This window comes from Macrobrachium nipponense, chromosome 3 (assembly GCF_015104395.2).
Source record: "Macrobrachium nipponense isolate FS-2020 chromosome 3, ASM1510439v2, whole genome shotgun sequence".
NCBI classification, from domain to species: domain Eukaryota; kingdom Metazoa; phylum Arthropoda; class Malacostraca; order Decapoda; family Palaemonidae; genus Macrobrachium; species Macrobrachium nipponense.
In genome coordinates, this window is record NC_087202.1 from 109,153,620 (window position 1) to 109,171,439 (window position 17,820).

The 17,820-nt window shown below is 41.1% G+C and overlaps 1 long non-coding RNA gene across 1 annotated transcript in view; it reads left to right on the forward strand.

Annotated features, from left to right (window-relative positions):
• The window catches only part of LOC135221952 (uncharacterized), a 43,089-nt gene that overhangs the window by 21,089 nt on the left and 4,180 nt on the right, over positions 1-17,820 (forward strand). Inside the window, exon 2 of the long non-coding RNA XR_010316138.1 lies at positions 17,138-17,291. This is a non-coding gene — a long non-coding RNA (uncharacterized LOC135221952). The remainder of the gene's footprint in view (positions 1-17,137; positions 17,292-17,820) is intronic.

Genomic DNA, 17,820 nt, shown 5'->3' on the forward strand with positions numbered 1-17,820 from the left:
GACCTTTAAATCCTCCAGCCACGTGGCCCGAAACCTATCCCGATCCCGCTCCATCCATTAACAAAAGCTAGACGAGTCAACCAGTCAGAAAAGAAAAAACATTGTGGTAGCATAAAACATTCTTAACGTTAAAATAAGTAAAATTAAAGGTAAACTTTTTCTTTCTGTTATTGTCTGTGCAGAGAGTAACCAAATAAGGGTAAATACTTTTGCATCTCGAACAAAAACACGTAATTCATTCTCCCGTCTTGTCTAGACAGGCCGCATGCGTCTAAATTCTCCAGGGTTTTAATTTTGCAGACAGGAGGGTTTTAAGGTTGCGAGAGCGAGGGAAAAAGAATTGGGGTGGGAAAAAGGCCAGTGTATTTTATAGCGTTAGAGAGGTTATTCTGGGTCTTCTGAGCAAAACTAGGTTCAAGGGATCCTCGAGACGATATCTATTAAAAAACAAACAAAAGGGAGATCCCATATTCATTTTTTTTATCAATTGTATTTCCCACGTTTTCACATGAGGATTCCGTGAATTCCGTGACCAGATTTTTTTTTTTTTTTGCAAACCCGTAATTGCGTTGAGTTTCCGCATTTACGTTCTTTATTTCCCACGCTTTCACTTGAGCATTCTGTGAATTCCGTGACCAGATTTTTTTTTTTTATTTCAAACCCGTAAATACGTTGAGTTTCTGCATTTACATTCTTTAAGGTTTTTTTTTTTTTTTTTTTTTTTTACCTTTTACCTTACAAATCCGTACGGGCGTTGAGTTTCCGCTTCTACGAAATCCCTTTGTTACCTTTTCACGTGAGGATTCTGTGAATTTCGTGACTGAAATTTTATTTTCCCTTTTACCATACAAATACATATTGGCGTCGAGTTTCCGCCTCTACGAAATGCTTTGCTACCTTTTCATGTGAGGATTCCTTGAATTTCCAGGGTCTATTGTCTATTTTACAAAATTTATTACCAAATCCATTACTGGCGTTGAGTTCTCCACCGAACTGTAAATTACAGAGATTCTGCGGCGTGAGTTTTCTGCCGTGCTACGAAACAGTAGTAACTGTGTTTGTAGGTATTTACAATCATCTTGCCGGGTCTGCGTCGAGCATTTCCGCATACCTCTGGTGACATTTGCTGATTTTGCAACCACTTTCCACCCTATTTTTCTCAGGCTAGTCTACTAGCGTTTTACGGCTAAGGAGATGGCCAGTAACGCAGCACTGGAGGAGGCTAAGGCCTTCACACAAGCCGGACGAGCCCTGGGGCTGGAAAGCACAAAGCTGATCAATTGGGTGAATGATAAGCTGAAGGAAGCAGCCCAAGAGAGAGCAACCGAACTTGAAAAGGAGTGGGAAGCATAAGAAAGAAGAGAAGCGCAAGCTGCTGAAAGAGAAGCACAAGAAGAAGAGAAGCAGCTGAAAGGGCGTTCCAAGCGGCTGAAAGAGAAGCGTGAGAAAGAAGAAAAGCAGCTGAGAGAGAAGTGGCTGAAAGAGAATTTCAAGCTGCTGAAAGGGAGAAAGAAAGGGCACATGAACTGGCTATGGCAGTCCAGAGTGCCACCCTGGCACCCCCAAGTCCCACGCCTCCTGCGCCCTCTCACCTCCACAGGATGGGTGGCCTCATTAGGGCTTGGGACGATAATGAACCCGACACCTGGCTTGATCATGTCGAGCAGGTGTTCGGGAACTTCAATCCAACCCCTCAGGAAGTGGCCCTCCTCCTTGGCAAGCATCTCGCTGGCAAAGGGCTGACTGCATTCGAGGCCCTTCCCATGAATGAGCGACACGATCTCGCCCGCGTCCGAGAGGCAATCCTTGGAGCTTACGAATTGACCCCAGACCGGTGGAGGCAAAAATGGAAGACTATGCCCGAGGAGGCTAATCAGACGTGGACAGAGTGGGCAGCCAAGACGACACCGGCACTCCGTAGGTGGACGTAGGCCTCCAACGCAACATCTGTTGAGGAGGTCTTAGAACTCTTCCAGTTAGAGGACTTTCTTGCCTATCCCCCCGCGCCCCCCCGATCTTGCCACCCACTTGGTGGACAAGGCCCCTGAGACACTTTTTGAATACTGTAAATGGGCGGATGCCTATGACACCCACCATCCATTGCAGAGTTCTTTAAAGAAGAAAATACATCCTGCTCTCCCCCTCACTCCTGCTGCCACCTCTCAGCCTACCCAGCGCCCCAATAACCTTCCTCGGAAACCTGTGTGTGGGCATTGCAACAAACCAGATCACACCACCGAGCAGTGCCTCTCAAAGGTAGATCCTCCTTTGTACTAAAACTGTTAATAAATTTAACCTTCCGTAATGTTTTTTTTTTTTTTAATGAATTGTTACTACACAATATACAAACCCCCGGGCCTTTACAGGTGGAATATACTTTTAAGGCAAAGCTGGAACATGGCTGTTAAAACTCTTGAACAAGTTGGTTATACAATAACTACCATATCCCCGCCTGCCAGGATATAAACTTTCCCCCTTGCTTTAGGCCATCATGCAATGCAGATGTGTTTTCATGAGCCCTTGCTTGACTGTCATTAAACTGTTTTTCCTGGTGGGATCTTTTCTTGGGTTTTTATATGTATTGAATATACTATGTTTATTCCTTAATACAAACCCATATTTTGTGATAGCCTTGCAGCCACCTTTCCCCAGTGTCTTTCTTGGGGCCGGCAGCCTTGGCTTTAACATTTTATACTAATTATTTGTTCCTACGTTGATATACAAATACTCAGTCCTTTATGATAGGAATTACCTAAAGCGCAGCCTGGACACAGCTGCTGAAATCTTTAAACAAGGCAGTTCGATAGTTACTTACCGGCCCAGTCGTTGGTAGTCCCTCCGACCGTACGTAAACATTCCAAATTTGCTTTTGGCCGTCGATGTGGATAAACATGCTCTTCGCTGCTCTCTACCCGACTGATCACTGATTTCTTTTTCAATTCCGATGAAATTTTTCCTTTTCACTTCATGAATTATTGTTGTGATAGTGTGTTTGAGATACTAAATTATGCAAAACCATGAATTGCAACAGCCCTCAGCCTCTGCCCCCAGCTGGCACTGCCCCTGGATAGAGGGTAAGAGGTGCGGCAAGATCCATGCCTTGATGGACATTAGTCCTCACCCTTTGCTCATCATGCTGTGGGCGTGAATGTAATTTAGATGTGTGCATGTTTTAGGGCTGTTGCCTTGTATGATAAGGCGCCCTATAAGGTAATGTTAGACTTGCGATAATCTTACGCTAAGTCGGTTGGTATTGCACTTCCATCTTCAATGGAGTGTCTTGGGGTTTGTAGATCACTTACGAAGTCGGGATTATCTTGTTTATGACGACGATGTGTTAAACTCATGGTGAGGAGGTTCTTGTAGAAAACACGAAGTATAAAAATATATATATATTCTTCTGAAGTTTTACATGCTGAAGATCAGATATGATTGTACAAGTCTTCTAATAACGATAGCTTGATCGCTTCTGCCAATGATGATGGCTACTTCTGTTCTCTCTACATGATAAAGCTTAGGTAAAGAGATACAGGTCTTCTAATGACGATAGCTAACTCTGTTCTGCCTTGTTCTACATCTCTGTTACAAGTTATGAAGGAAGCAGATAGTAGCTCGAACATATGAACATACTATCAGATGACATAGTTACATACGAACATACAATCAAAATGAGACACGCTACAGATCACGTAGGCCGTTTGAATTATAGGTCGCGGTAGTTGTCTCAAGCAGGGAGCTTGGACTGTTTCAAAACAAATGAATGACCACATACTTTAGGGTATACGTCATCTTTAGCGTCTCTAGTCTGATCACATTCCTGCAAGCAATCTGGTTGACCTCTTTAGTTTTAGTCTTTTATATATATGGACTAACATTCCATATTTTTATTATGTAAACACTTACATTAGCTCGGTCAGCTACCAAAACCAACTACTGAATATTACTCAAACTTGACTTGCATTTGACTTATAGGAGTGTGATACAGACACTATGTGAATATATATATATTATAGTATATATTATATATATATAGTAATAATATATATATATATATATAAGTAAATAAAAATTCATGGTGTACATGAATTGATTCAAGTAATAAAATATAAAACAAAGATATTGGTAAATAATAGTGATCACGGGATATATAATGATACAGTTTTTCACTTCATCTCATTAAGATACATATGCTACAGAAAATACTAATGTACTCTGACAATTGCATAGAATGAAGATTAACATGATAAAAATCATATTTTAACTGATAAAAAATTTCATATATGAATTGATAAAATTATTAATGTTTATGCTGATTGATTCGTTGATTTTTTATGCTAAATGTTATATATCTGATTCATTAATCCATATACTAACTCATATATAACTGCAGATATTGGTAAGATAAAAGGTAACAGATTGATTATAGGCTACCTGATTTGTTTATACATATGTATATGGATTCATATAATTATGATTATTATATGTGCACTTTAAATAGATTCCTATTGCGTACACGCAAAGATATATTTCGATTCTGTTATTTATGATCATTTATATATAGATTCCTAGTGCGTACACGCAAAAATATATTTCGATTCTGTTATTTATGATCATTTATATATATAGGATACATGACCGAGGTTATACTACTTCACATTTAACTAGCTTTCGAACAACTTTTCGTCCATTACACAGTTCCAGACAACCACCTATAGCCAAATGAAATGGCCTATTTCAATGGTTAAAACAAGGGGAAAATTTGCCTGGGCGGGTCCAACGTTCTATTTTGCGCTCATACTTATTCTCTGCATCCTAAGCTACACGATTACGTTCGCGATGAATAAATCATCCTTAGCACGAGTCCTTCGCCAGCAAAGTAGAGTTGAATATCCTTCGGTTCGTAATTGTCGGAAGTATGTCCCTTTCGTAGTCGATTTCCGACAGCCGCAGGAGCATTCTGCATTAAAACGAGATTAACGACGAGATACGGTGTCGGTCGAAGAAGTCCATGATGGTGCTTATTCCTTTCACATTGTAGGCGGTTGTTACTCGACTGCCGTCGTCCGCAGCAACGAACGATTTTTTTGAAGTTGCGATGTGAAACTCTCGTACTGCAGGATACTGTAACAGGTTCCATTAATCAGCCTGCAAGTGAAATTATACTTGTCACAAGGGCAAAGTAAATTCAGACGACATCCAAATACAGGGGAGGGGAGAGAGCCATTTAGACCAGACTTAACCCACATGAATTCGCTGATATTTTGGAATTCAAAAGAGTCAGCTGTACAAACTTTTTTATCCATGGCATTAACAATGAGTGAACCTATCCAGGTCTATGATGTTTGTAAAAATATCCATAATTATAAAAAATAAACAGATATCAATACGAATCCCAAAGAAAATTCGATATTACTGGTAGTAAGTTACTAGACAAAGAAGTGGAAAATGGAGCTATTTGTAAGATTGCCAGGCAACATAAGAGTCAAAGAGTATATTAAGCATGATTCTGTATTTCTTTATGCTAACTGAAATGAAGTTGTGATAAAATCTGATCCTATGTGCCCCTAACAAAAGTTTCATATTCAATTTTCTCGCGCACATCCTCTGAGGTTAACTTTCAGAATCAAACAAGCAAACTCGGTTACTGTGTCACCTAGTCAAGCGGTCAAGGTTAGTTAAATCTGCCGAGTGTTCAAAGCATAGCAAATTCCACACAATAAGCGACTCTAGCAGAGTGGGGAAAAGCGATGTTGGTTCATACATGCCAATATCTTTTTTAATTAAAAAGGATTTTTCCTATGAAACACACGACCGTATAAAGTAATCAGAGCAGGTTTTCGTTTTTTTTTTAATACGTAAGTTATTATAAGTAGTGGTGGATAAAGCCCGACTGTACGCGCCGTAAAAATTAGAATATCTTGTTTATTCCTTTAGTACACGTAATATCCTGTATTTACGGACTCACCGTCTGTTGTTCGAACTTCCCTAATGAGAAGTCCGGATAAGCGAGCGTTTACAGATACCCCTATAGTTATAAAAAACATTGATCTGTATCTAGTGTAATTGTAAGATTCATCTAGGGGTATACAAAATTTTATCTTACATCCTGCAAAATAAGGCGTGTTTATCAAATGAAAATCCTATAAACCTTCAAACATATTGAAATCCGTTTGAACAAAAAGAGACAGTTAATCAAATAATAACTTATATAGAGGAACTATACATTTGTCTCATAAATCGTAACATTGTTCAAATGACCCAACAGAATTCTCCCACAACCGCAGTCGCAGTTTGCACGCAAAATCTCGAGAAACATGCACCCTCGAATGTCTTAGTGCGTGTAAAAAGACTTTGCTGGGAAATGAAATTTTAATCCTTCCCGACACTCTGAAATATAACGATTTCCGCGAACAAAGCCCTAGACACGGTTGACTAGCAGCAACAAGTTAAATCTAGTGATCCACAAACGTATACATATCGTGGATACGGAAGTTATAAATATCGCATTTTTTATTGTTGCTAATTTTTAATCCCGCCCAACCAGTCGTAGATGAATCTCTCTGATAATCTATCTAAAGTAATATCCGTAAAGTCATTCAAGCAGAGGTGATTCAGCAGAAATTTTTTTTTTTATCTTTTACCTGAATACCAGAAAGTTTCTCCTCTAGCGAGTGATCTCTGGGAGAAAAACGGATGTCATTGAAAACAAAATACGGTCTAAGGACAAACATAAAGCTATATACGTACCTTCGTATAGACTCTCAATGAAATTTCAAAATAGAGATAAATGACGAAGTTGAAAAATGTTAGTAATAGGAGTCATTAGGAAATCAAATAGCCCATATAATTTTTCCCTCAAACGTCAGAATAATTTTTTTTTTCACCAACTTGGACTTACTTAAAGGCTTTTACCTGATACCATTACCTAAGTGATTGTACCTCATATACCGTTTTCAGCACACAGGGGACATTATCAATTTTTACGTATGCCTCCGGCTTACGTTGCGCCCCAATTATAATATAGTGTTTGGAGACTTTTAGGGGATACCCTACATGCTTATATGGTTGGTCTTATAATCTTTTCTAAATACCTTAGAAGTACATTCACATAAACTAGAGCTAGTGCTACAGAGACAGACAAATAATCTCATTTTTGTTCAAACGGATTTTAATATGTTTGAAGGTTTATAGGATTTTCCTTTGATAAACACGCCTTATTTTGCAGGATGTAAGATAATATTTTGTATACCCCTAGATGGATCTTACAATTACACTAGATACAGATCAATGTTTTTTATAACTATAGAGGTATCTGTAAACGCTCGCTTATCCGGACTTCTCATTAGGGAAGTTCGAATAACAGACGGTGAGTCCGTAAATACAGGATATTACGTGTACTAAAGGAATAAACAAGATATTCTAATTTTTACGGCGCGTACAGTTGGGCTTAATCCACCAGTATTTATTATAACTTAATGTATTAAAATTACTAGAACCTGCTCTGATTACTTGATACTGTCGTGTGATGCATAGGGAAATTCCTTTTTAATTTTAAAAAGGTATTTGGGATGTATGATCCAACATCGCTTTTCCCCACTCTGCTAGAGTCGCTTATTGTGTGGAATTTGCTATGCTTTGAACACTTCGGCAGTTTTGACTGACCTTGACCGCTTGACTAGGTGACACAGTCACCGAGTTTGCTTGTTTGATTCTGAACGGGCTACTGTTTATATTTCTTTTTGTAATAATTAGGATCCTTCTCTTTATTACCATCGGCAACGTATTGTGTGTTTTTAGCATTATGTTGCTGGTTACGTATAAAGCAATGAATGACGAACTATTAGGAACTGAGCGATTACTATTAAGACAAGTTATCACTACTGCATTCAATATTAACTGTTTGTACTTCATTCTTTGCTAAAATTTGAAATAGTGAGGGATCCTGGTCAGCGCATTTAGCCTGATGAAAGTTTTTTACAGACATGTTATTCCTTGCAATCCAGCCATATTTTTAAAGTTAAGTTGAGTCATTGAGGTTCGATATTTTAATATAACTCAAAAAACTCATAGGCCTAAACTGCGATCGGGACTTTGTAAAGGAGCATTTATTGTCATGACCCGAAATAGTGTTACCTCTAATTTATATAGATTTGTACGGGTGTTCCACTTGTTTTTTGTGTGTTTTCTAATCACTACGGTGCTTAACGACCCTATCCATGCATCTGTATAAATACAGACGTCCACTGCGTAAACGCATATTCACTGTTTAATATGATTTGTTACGTAAGGGATTAATAATCACCCAAAATGATAAAATTAACATAGTATATGATTATGATATTTCAGTAGAACTTCTGGAAACAGACACTCAAAGATAAAAAACTCGCAGTAGCGAAATCTCAATGATGTAGATAATTTCTGTAAAAAAGTAAGATTAAGAATGTCTCGTAACTTCAGCCACAGGAATAACGAAATTCGACCTGCAAAGGAAACACTCAAAGTTACTCCAAATGAATAAAAAATTGTACTTAGCTTGCTTTTGTGGGAAGTTATGGTGTTCCGATAACGACACACGGCCTTGGTCCTCCTTCTCTATTTAGCGGATGACCTGGTTTGGCTTCAGTTTCCCCCGTGCGCGTTGTTTCGATGATTCGAGCCCTTGAAAGATCCGATGCTGCAGACGCGTTCGGTTTGTTTCTTGAAGTGCCGGAAACGTTCACTAACGATGTTTTCTTGAATGATTCTAATGAGAGACGAAGCTTGCGTTGCCGTAGGAAAAAGACACGTCGGTTTTGTTTCTTGAAGTTATTCACTAAACGATGATACTAAGTTGCTTGAAGAATCTCTTGCTTTTCGTCGTCGGTGAAGTTCTTGTTGTTTTCTGAAGTCGCTCACTTAACGATGATACTAGGTTGCTTGAAGAATCTGCTGCTTTCGTCGTCGTTGACTTCATGATTTATTATTCTGTTTTATCTTCGGAGAAGTTGTAGAGTCCTTCATCCCACCGCTGCCACCACTTTTAGGGCTGTTGCCTTGTATGATAAGGCGCCCTATAAGGTAATGTTAGACTTGCGATAATCTTATGCTAAGTCGGTTGGTATTGCACTTCCATCTTCAATGGAGTGTCTTGGGGTTTGTAGATCACTTACGAAGTCGGGATTATCTTCTTGTTTATGACGACGATGTGTTAAACTCATGGTGAGGAGGTTCTTGTAGAAAACACGAAGTATAAAAATATATATATATTCTTCTGAAGTTTTACATGCTGAAGATCAGATATGATTGTACAAGTCTTCTAATAACGATAGCTTGATCGCTTCTGCCAATGATGATGGCTACTTCTGTTCTCTCTACATGATAAAGCTTAGGTAAAGAGATACAGGTCTTCTAATGACGATAGCTAACTCTGTTCTGCCTTGTTCTACATCTCTGTTACAAGTTATGAAGGAAGCAGATAGTAGCTCGAACATATGAACATACTATCAGATGACATAGTTACCTACGAACATACAATCAAAATGAGACACGCTACAGATCACGTAGGCCGTTTGAATTATAGGTCGCGGTAGTTGTCTCAAGCAGGGAGCTTGGACTGTTTCAAAACAAATGATTGACCACATACTTTAGGGTATACGTCATCTTTAGCGTCTCTAGTCTGATCACATTCCTGCAAGCAATCTGGTTGACCTCTTTAGTTTTAGTCTTTTATATATATGGACTAACATTCCATATTTTTATTATGTAAACACTTACACATGGAGTGTTCCGTATGGTCTGTGTCGCAGTGGGGGAAGTTTGCCTGGAGGAGGAAGTATTTTGGGAAGATTAAACCTGTGGCAGGAGGTAATACGCCTCCCACCATGCCTATGATAGCTAACCCCATCTTCCTACCTCTCTCCTGGCAACAGTCCTATACTTACTAGCACCCCTTTCAAGCCCCCTTCAAGGGAGCTTCCACTTCTTCTTCCCCTGCCAATGAGTCGGAGAGGGAAGAGGAGGGCATGGCGGTGGCCGCAGACCTGGGAAGCAGTCTTGTAGGGGTCTCCCCTTGCTTCGAAGATAAACCAACTTTTGCTTCTACAGGTGAGGTGTCGGGTTTAGGACAGGTGTGGACTTCCTTGGACTGTCTGGCACTCAGTCGATCCAGGCTTTACTGGCACACCTAAATAGAGGTACCAGGAGTGCAGTGACCCATGCAGTCGTCACCTCCACTATTACCACAGTGACGCTGCCCTGCTATTACACACCTCCTCACCTGGTCTGGTCGCACCGTGCAACTAATGTGTCACCCACAGTAGTGATGGGGACTTGCACCATCTACCAGCCCACCAGTTGCCAGCACTTGTAATTGCAGTGCCTCCTCCACTTGCAGATGGTGTGGCACCACTACCCGTCCCAAGGGTTACCACTCCTGTCTCCTCTGGTTGTGACAGGTGCCTGCGCCTGCTGTTTTTTGCTGTAATTCCTGCCTCTGTTACTGGTTCCACTCTTGCTCCCATCTCTGGACCTGTCCCTGTACCAGCTCCTGGACCTGATGTGTCGCCTGCCACCCCTTGGGGGGCCCCTGACAACTCTACCACTGAAGTTGTCGAAGAGGAAGGCAAAGAAGAAGAGATCCAAGAAGGTATCGTCTGCCCCCTCCTCACCTCTCCCTTTGAAGGCTTCACAACCTAGAAGGGGTTCACCTCTCCCTTTGGAGGCTTCACAACCTAGAAGGGGAAGGTAACTCCTCCACCCCTGAAGAAGTCTCGAAGAGAGACTTCCTCTGGGGAGGAAGTAGTTGGCTCACTCACTGGTTCTCCCACTCTTTGGAAGTGGGAACCAAGGTGCTGTCCCTAGGGACCAGGGTGTCGGGAGCCTCTGGAGTTCGAATTAAGATTTGTTCACCAGCCTCGGCTTCCAAGGGTGCTGTTCGAAGGACAGAGACAGTGTTGGAGTCTCATTGCGAGCATCCCTCTGAGTGCATGACCTAAGGGAGGACTTGCATCCACAGCCAAGGAAGGGGAGTTCTCTCCCTGCCATGACAGTGGCACAGGGCGAGAGCAGGGACCGAGTCATAGCTCAGACCCACCTGTGAAGACCAAGCCTGGTTCTTCTGCAGGTGCCAGGATCAATGTTGCTGTACCCCGGGACAAGGCATCTGGTGAAGCTAAGAGGAAGTCCCCCATAAAGCCCTCTTCGCACAAGGTTTTGTCCTCGAAGAGGGCTGGGATCCATTGTCATGTTCTCACCAGGCTGCTACCAGTGTTGCTGGTAGCCACGGCTCTGGCAGCCATGACACTGCTGCAGCAAGTGGAGATCCTCTGCATCCTTCTCGAGAAAGCGTCTCGCCGAGGCGAACATGCTCTCCTAGGCCCATAAAAAGAATGAGAGCATCCGATCTACCTCTCCTACTCCCTCTACTTCCTTGGGATACACCGCGAGGGGTGAAGAGAATAGTAGGAATCCTTTAGTGTTCTCCTTGGGATTCAGCGTGGGAGGAACGGTCTCTTGAAGGGCTTGAGGACCCTTTGCCCAGAGATTCGGACACACCCCCCCCCCCCCCCCCCCCCGATATTCAAGTTACCACAGCCTCCTCTACCAAGAATGTTCCTCTATCTCGAGGCTTTTTGGGGACCAAAGCGGGAACCCAGCATCTCGATGGGGCTGCCTTGGTCGTCCTTGGCCAAAAAGGTGTGTTGGACCAGTTGAAAGGGGGTTGGAGACCAGTCATAGAGTTTTCTCCCCCTGAACTGATTCATTTGCTAGACTGTTCAAGATGGAGACAACGCGAAAAGTTCTTGCCTCCATTAAGGAGAATAACTTCATGCTTAATGTGGACTTGAAGGATGCATATTTCCAGATGCTTATCCACAAGTCCTCCTCCGAGTCCTCTACTTTGTCCTTAGAGAAACTGTCTACCAATTCAGGGCACTGTTTCTGGCTCTCAACTGCTCCCCAGATGTTAATGAGTGTGCTCAACTTGGTCTCGGCTTGGGTACATTCACACAGGATACTTCTATTGAGATACGTATTGAGGTACTCCTCAAGTTTTGTTGGGATCTAGGGATCCTGATAAATTACGAGAGGTTTGATCTCAAACCCAAGCAGAGGACGTTGTGCCTGGGTATGCTGATAGACTTGGTAGCAGCAAGAGTCTTCCCGTCGGACTTTCGTACCAGCAGGTTCAGTGAGACAGGAACTGCCTGCTCGGCTCTGGCAGGTTATGATAGGTCACCTGTCATCCTTGGATAGGCTAGTCCCCCATGGGCAGCTTCACCTTCGGAGTACTGGTCTCGGTCCCACGACCCTCAGACTTTTCTTGTCCCCTTCTCGCAAGAGGTATGGGAAGACTTGTACTGGTGGCTAGGATACTACAGGAACCTCGTAATAGAGATGGGGCACACATCTGGAGGAGTTGCTGACTGCAGGGGTGTGGGACTTTCATGACAAGCACCGTCACATAAGTGTCCTGGAACTCAAGGTAACCTTCCTAGCTCCAAGAGTTTCGGGAATGTGTTATTGGAGACTGTGGTGTTGACGAGCGACAATACCACAGTAGTGGCATACTTCAACAAGCAATTGGGACTAGCCTCTCGAGCTTCATCGGTTGACAGTGCAGGTGTACGAGTGGGCAGTAGCACACTCAGCAGAGCTGTTGGCCAGATACATTCCAGGCAAGAGGAATGTATCCGGCCAACAGCTCACCTGCCAGGATCAAGTGGTAGGGACCACGTGGTCCCTTAACTAAGACCTGACAGAAAGATTGTTCAGCCTATGGGGGTGTCCATTAGTAGAATTGTTCGCCACCTGTTTCAAAAGGAAGCTAGAGACCTTCTGCTCTGTGTTCCGGACCTATGGGCCAGTGCAGAGGATACGTTCCAACATCTGTGGGAAAACCTCAAAGTTTACGCCTTTCCCCCATTCTGCCTGATTCGAGCATAGATCAGCAGGATGCTGATATCACAAAATCTTCGGGTGATTCTGGTGGCACCCAAATGTCTTCAGGCTGTTTGGTTCTTCTCTCCAAGGCATCGAGAGTGATTCTCCCTTGGCAGAAACTGTTGTGCCAGCCACACGTCAAGCGAGAGGCATTTCTCACTGAGCAAGAACAGAAATGGTGGGATACCTCAGACAGTCCTCTGCAGCAGTATACCAGGATAAGTGGGCCGTCCTCTGTGGTTGGTGTCATAGACAGGGTATCTCTCCTGTCGGAGCCACTCTTCAGCAGGTTGTGGATTTCTTTGTCTTCCTTCGCTGAGAGAAGCTCGTTTCTGTCTCAGCTGTAAAAGGCTACAGGGCCACACTCTTGAAGCTGAAGGGTATTGACACCTCATCCTCCTTTGAGATAGCATGACTCATATTGAGCTATGAGAAGTCTTGTCCACTCAGGGATCTCAGGCCTCCTGAGTGCGATGTGACTCATGTTGCAGAGCCTGACTCGTCCCCCATACGAGCCCCCTTCAAGAGTCCTCACGCAGCAGGGATCTGACCCTCAAGGCTATCTGCTAGCCCTGGCATTGAGGAAGAGAGTTGGCAAACTACAGTCTTTCTTTTGATGTAAAACACGTACGGGGGACACCACCTCCCCCATATGAGTAGTAGACCCAGAAGACTGACTATGATCTTGCAGTTCTTTAACCCCAGTTGTTCACTGGAGATCACTCGGATTCCACCCACCAATCAGTAAGTCTTCCTATTGGAAAGGACCGAGGGTTGGTACATCGCATAAGAACAAATCACAATTTTTGAAAGTAAATTTTATTTTTCCTAGCTACTACAAACCTGAGGTCATTTACACTAACTGCCCACCTCATGCCACCCCTCAGTCTGCTACCTGGGCTGAAAGCAAATTGGCTTGTTTACGTCCAGTCGGAGGGACTGCCAATGACTGGACCGGTCGTTAATCACTGAACACCCTTGATTAAAGATTTCAGCAGCTGTGTCCAGGCTACGCCTTAAGTAATTCCTATCATAAAGGACCTCATGTTTGTGTAGCTATGAAAAATACAAATTTCTTTCAAAAATTGCAATTTTACTCTTTTTCTTCAGGTCGACAGGGAGCCAATATAGGCGCAGTAGTAAATGGTTGGATTGTCATTGTTAGTGTTCCTTCCCTTTAGGATTTTCAGCTTGGCACTCCTGCATACTGTGCACTACCTTGTTGTGGCTGTAGTCTGTCTATTCCTGCTGGGCTCTTATTTTGTTGCTCCTGTCTCCCTGTAATCCAGGCATGGGGCAGCTCCTGCTGTGCCTCCTGCCCCAGCTGCCTTGATTGCTCTTGTGCTGTTACTGACATTCCTGTATTTATTGCAACTGGGCTACTCCTGTCTCCTGGTGCAGTTGCCTTGATCACTTATGTTTTATTCCTGTAGAAGATGTCGGAGAGGAGTTCAAGGAAGTCCTGCGAGGTGAGCACTTCTTCAGCCTAATCATTACCGGCTTCTTCTGCTGCATTCTCCCCTCCTTCTTCCAAGGATCATCGGTTTAGGAAGAAATAGTCTGTCTACTCCTGCTGGGCTCCTATATTGTTGCTCCTGTCTCCCTGTGTGAGATAAGCACCTTCTTCAGTCTTATCATTGCTTGCGTCTTCTGCTGCATTCTCCCCTCCTTCTTCCAAGGCTCATCAGTCGAGGAAAAAGTAGCCTCCCCCCAAAAAAAGAAATAATTGTGGAACTTCTAAGATGCTGCCTCCTTTCAGGGAGGCAGTGGGTTCTCTTGTCAGTTCTTCCAGGCCTTGGGCGCGGAATGATATGTGAGATCGCGTGTTATAAGAGTATATACGGTATTACATACTTTGTTCATTAAAGATTTTAGTGATAGGATGCTCTGTTTATCCTTTGCCTGATGCTGCCCCTGCGTCTCCTCTCCCTCTACAGGCACGTTGCAACACCATATTGGGAGTCCGTGAGACTCCTTTGGAGGAGGATTAGGTGCAATATCGCAAAAGTTCATGAAAAGATAGAGTAGAATAGCAGGCAGACACATAAACAGGTGAAATTACCTAGTTGGGCAGTTGACCACTTCCTTCATTGATGTGACCATTAGAGGAGCTAACCATCTCTGCCATCCACTCTTTATGTCCTCTTTTCAGACATTTACCTTGTCACATTTTGTTATAATTACTTAGTTGGACTGCAGATGAACCCAGGATAGAGTTCAAAAGCTTTATATACATTTGCATAGTCTCTCATTCTACCATTGTTATATTATTGTGGACCTTAGACAAGTTACTCCTGTTCTCAGCATTGAGATTTCTACACACTTAAAGGGACGTAATATGGTTCAAGTTATTGTAGTGGTCTGATGTGTATATTTACTGAAAAAAAGGGAAAAGGTAAAAACTAAATTGATAAAAGCAAAGCCTGTGCTTTATCAGTTCTGTATGGTTTCATTGTTACTCTCAATGCCTACTTGTCATGCATATAAGTATTGCTGCAAGGTTAACGTTATTAGACTGAATCATAAGGGATAAAATTAATAAAAACAATTCACTTAAAAATTTTATTTAAATGAAATGTGAAATGTCCCAAGAAACTAAATTAAATTATAATAATCAATTCAGTTGTGTAAGAACAAAATGGAAATGTGAAGCATTAAGTTTTGCTCTCAGTTAACAACAGTTCATCAAATAATTTAATTTCCCCGCAGTCTCTTAAGGAATTATGGTTATGAATAAAAAGTAAATATAGATTTTTATATACTTATGACGTAATAAATTTTTCATAAATATATTATTCCATTTCATGATATAAATTAATATTCCTTTTGGTATACAGTAACCGTAAATAAATTTAATTATTTAATATGAAAATGAAAATATACATGATCTGAATTAGTTATGTAGCATCCTATGACATAAATATGAATAAGGAAAAATAAGTATCATGTATGACATCAGTCATTGTCAGTCACAGCCCTTAGCCTATTTGACATTGAATAGACTAACATTTGACTATGTAAGTTACTCTTTTTGGTCTTAATGATCCCCAAATCTGATAGGCAGTGTTTGCTTAGGAAAGGTTTGATTTTTATTGCCCCTGTATCCCATTCCCTTACCATTGGACTCCAAAGATTTTTCAATTGGATAGAGGTCAGATGATGACGTAGGCCAGTCTATATAGACATAACATTGTTCATCAAACCTCTCACCGACCACTTAAGTTATGAACAGAAGAGTTGTACATTACAAGGGTGACTGGCAAATGATCCAGTAGTATTAGTTTACTCACTGAAGGGATCGGTACTTTTATCAAGAATTTCTACATACTACTGCTGTCCAGTTAATGCTCGTTGATGGGAATCTACTCCCCTGAACCACATACATCCATCCATTCATCCCCATAATCCTACTGAAATTCTTAACTTCACTGCGACAGTTGAATATATTCAATATTGAACCTAAAAATTGAGATAACAGCAAAAAATGTTATCGTAAATAAACTAAAGTCACTATAGTATCATCAATATTATTTCAATATTCCTAAAATACAGCTTGACATTAATAAGGAGATTGTCTTCTCATTCCAATAGTTAATTAATTGCAAAAATTTGGCTTCAAAAACAGCATATGTATGGTGAATGTTTTCTCATTCTGATTGTTATTTCATTGGAATTCTAATAGTAGGCAGTTATATTGTAATGAGCTCGTATGTATTTAACCTAGTGCTACTGTTTGTCACCTGACAAGTTGCAGCATTGTTTTTGCATTTTTTTCAGGCATGCTAACATTTCAGTCAGGGATTGAAATTTTCTCTTGTATTGTTTGGGGAAATTGCGTCTGGTTGTCAGCCATGATTTTATCGTTCACATTCAAGAATGTGTTTAATTTTGTGGTAAAATAACCGAAACGGCAAAGTTTTTAGCAGTGAAGATATTCTTTATTATAGACTAGATATATTGGTAAATGTATTACTTTGTTCAATTAATATATTGATAAATGATTTTTTTGCTCATACGTATATTGATAAATGTATTGTTTTGCTCATATAATTAAAAATAGCTTATAAAAAAATTAAAATCTTTCTTTCACTTGTGAACAATAATCAAAATAGTATTATACTGTCACTTATATTGTCATTAGCTCAGTGTTTAGAAAATATTATTACAGCCGATAATATAGGGTCTTTGTTACTTAGTAGACTTGACTACATTTCAGAAAGGCCAGACCCCCAAGAGCATCTACGAAGATTAGGTGCTACGCATCATCTGCGGATAGTGCGTGTTCCAGGCATGAGCCTGGATAACTTTCCTAACTCTTGATCATCTTTCAAAAGATATGGGAGTGGGAACTCTATTTTCCTGGTTTCCCAGTAAGTTATTAGTTCTGTTGAGAGATGATAATTTTAGGTCACATTACTTTGACTCTTGACACTAAAATAATAATAATGTTTTATATAGACTTCTCGGGCTGGTTCTCAGAACTTAATCCTGAGGAAAAAAAACTTTAAAAACCTTTTATACTTAACCAGAAAATTTCGGTTAAGTGAAAATATTTTTTCAGTTGAATTCTGAAAAATAAGCAAGTTTTTGTTGGGTCCAATTCGGGCATTCAGTAAGCAAATTTGTATAGTCATGGGAGTTTGACTTCTGCTATATTTCATTTAATCAGTGTGCATAGTGTTGAAATTAAGTGACCATGTGAGAATCTAGTGTACCCTATATGGAGTCTTGCTAGGATTATTTCTTTTCATCTTTCTTTTTGTTTTTGTGAAGATGACTAACGTGCACACCCTTCGGTTTGTATAGTTTTGAGCTTCTTTGTGGGTGGTTCTTGACACTACAAAGTTTATTATTGCTATAGGATAGTTATTCATATTTAAAAATTTCAGGATTCTAATT